This window comes from Bombina bombina, chromosome 3, assembly GCF_027579735.1.
Source record: "Bombina bombina isolate aBomBom1 chromosome 3, aBomBom1.pri, whole genome shotgun sequence".
NCBI classification, from domain to species: Eukaryota; Metazoa; Chordata; class Amphibia; order Anura; family Bombinatoridae; genus Bombina; species Bombina bombina.
The window spans coordinates 231,673,907-231,676,878 of NC_069501.1; the positions used below are offsets into that span (position 1 = coordinate 231,673,907).

At 38.6% G+C, this 2,972-nt stretch overlaps 1 protein-coding gene across 1 annotated transcript in view; it reads left to right on the forward strand.

Annotated features, from left to right (window-relative positions):
* PROCA1 (protein interacting with cyclin A1) overlaps nt 1-387 on the forward strand; it is a 45,154-nt gene extending 44,767 nt beyond the window's left edge. The window contains exon 4 of the mRNA XM_053704590.1: nt 1-387. This exon is cut by the window's left edge and continues 2,028 nt beyond it. The gene's annotated coding sequence lies outside the window, so the exon portion shown is untranslated.
* Nucleotides 388-2,972: the final 2,585 nt, after the last annotated feature.

Genomic DNA, 2,972 nt, shown 5'->3' on the forward strand with positions numbered 1-2,972 from the left:
CTAGTTATACCTCTGGCACTGAGCTCATTCAATAGTGGCATTCAAATAATCAGAAAACACTTTTCCAGTGGTCATCATACTTTATCTCTTGAAAAGTCCTTTTTGGCCTGTTTTGAGCTGCACACCTTGGCTGTTACTAGGCTTTTTGCAAAGATTAAGTTTCTGTGCATGCTCAGTTCCCATGTTAATAAATATGTATTATTCAAATCACTCATTTAAACTATTAAACCAGTACAACTTAAATACAATCACCACAGTGCAAAATTATGATTGCAATTAGACATTAGTATGTCTTTTTTAAAATCTTAAGTACAACATTATGTAAAATGATATGAAATTATTTGCTGCACAAATGATATTGATTTATATTAAAAAGACATTAAACACCTTCTGCTTTTGTGTAAAATTTTTGCTTTGTGTCACACTCCCTAGGAGGGCAAAAAAACAAGAAGAGAAGTAGCTCAAATAGCTGGTTTAGATATTTTACAGCATTTTAAAAACCTAGGTAATAGATGATGCGAAAGCATCAACTAATTGGAATAATTGTGCTTTATACAAAAAATCATAACCACCACAAAAAGGGTGGGCCTCACGGACTCTTGCCAATATGAAAGAAATGAATTTATCAGGTAAATTCTTACATAAATTAGGTTTTCTTTCATGTAATTGGCAAGAGTCCATGAGCTAGTGACGTATGGGATAGCAAATACCCAAGATGTGGAACTCCACGCAAAAGTCACTAGAGAGCCAATTCCGCTGAAAAAAGAATCTACAACCCAAATCAAAAGTTTTAATCTTTATAATGAAAAAAACCTGAAATTATAAGCAGAAGAATCAAACTGAAACAGCTGCCTGAAGAACTTAGTAAAAGCATGCAAAGAAGACCAAGTTGCTGCTTTGCAAATCTGATCAACAGAAGCTTCATTCTTAAAAGCCCAGGAAGTAAGGAAGAAACTGACCTAGTAGAATGAGCCGTAATCCTCTGAGACGGAGATTTACCCGACTCCAAATAAGCATGATGAATCAAGAGCTTTAACCAAGACGCCAAAGAAATAGCAGAAGCCTTCTGACCTTTCTTAGAACCAGAAAAGATAGACTAGAAGTCTTTCTGAAATCTTTAGTAGCTTCAACATAATATTTCAAAGCTCTTACCACGTCCAAAGAATGTAAAGATCTTTCCAAAAAATTATTAGGATTAGGACACAACGAAGGGACAACAATTTCTTTACTAATGTTGTTGGAATTCACAACTTTAGGTAAAAATGTAAATGAAGTCTGCAAAACCGCCTTATCCTGATGAAAAAAACAGAAAAGGAGACTCACAAGAAAGAGCAGATAATTCAGAAACTCTTCTAGCAGAAGAGATGGCCAAAAGAAACAATACTTTCCAAGAAAGTAATTTAATGTCCAGAGAATACATAGGCTCAAACAGATGAGCCTGTAAAGCCTTCAAAACCAAATTAACACTCCAAGGAGGAGAAATTGGCTTAATGACAGGCTTGATACGAACCAAAGCCTGTACAAACAATGAATATCAGGAAGATTAGCAATTTTTCTGTGAAACAGAACAGAAAGAGCAGAGATTTGTCCTTTCAAGGAACTTGCAGACAAACCCTTATCCAAACCATCCTGAAGAAACTGTAAAATTCTAGGAATTCTAAAAGAATGCCAAGAGAATTTATGAGAACACCACCATGAAATGTAAGTCTTCCAAACTCGGTAATAAATCTTTCTAGACACAGATTTGCGAGCCTGCAACATATTAATCACTGAGTCAGAGAAACCTCTATGACTAAGCACTAGGCGTTCAATCTCCATACTTTCAAATGTAATGATTTGAGATCCTGATGGAAAAATGGACCTTAAGATAGAAGGTCTGGCCTTAACGGAAGTGGCCAAGGTTGGAGTCACCAGCAGTACAAATATACGCTCCATTATGATTTTTGAAATCACTCTTGGAAAAAGAACTAGAGGCGGAAAGATTTAAGCAGGTTGATAATTCCAAGGAAGAGACAACGCATCCACTGCTTCCGCCTGAGGATACCTGGACCTGGACAGATACCTGGGAAGTTTCCTGTTTAGATGAGAAGCCATCAGATCTATTTCTGGAAGCCCCCACATCTGAACAATCTGAAGAAACACATCTGGGTGAAGAGACCATTCTCCCGGATGTAAAGTCTGGCGACTGAGATAATCCGCTTCCCAATTGTCTATACTAGGGATATGGACCACAGAGATTAGACAGGAGCTGGATTCCGCCCATGCAAGTATCTGAGATACTTCTTTCATAGCTTGAGGACTGTGAGTCCCACCTTGATGATTGACATACGCCACGGTTGTGACATTGTCTGTCTGAAAACAAATAAACGGTTCTCTCTTCAGAAGAGGCCAAAACTGAAGAGCTCTGAGAATCGCACTGAGTTCCAAAATATTGATTGGTAATCTCGCCTCTTGAGATTTCCAAACCCCCTGCGCTGTCAGAGATCCCCAGACAGCTCCCCAACCTGAAAGACTTGCATCTGTTGTAATCACAGTCCAGGTTGGACGAACAAAAGAGGCCCCCTGAACCAAACGATGGTGATCTAACCACCAAGTCAGAGATAGTCGAATATTGGGATTTAAGGATATTAACTGTGATATCTTTGTATAATCCCTGCACCATTGGCTCAGCATACAAAGCTGAAGAGGTCTCATGTGAAAACGAGCAAAGGGGATCGCGTCCGATGCTGCAGTCATGAGACCTAAAACCTCCATGCACATAGCTACTGAAGGGAATGACTGAGACTGAAGGTTCCGACAGGCTGAAACCAATTTCAGATGTCTTTTGTCTGTTAGAGACAAAGTCATGGATACTGAATCTATTTGGAACCCTAAAAAGGTTACCCTTGTTTGAGGAATCAACAAACTTTTTGGTAAATTGATCCTCCAACCATGTCTTTGAAGAAACAACACTAGTTGATTCGTGTGAGATT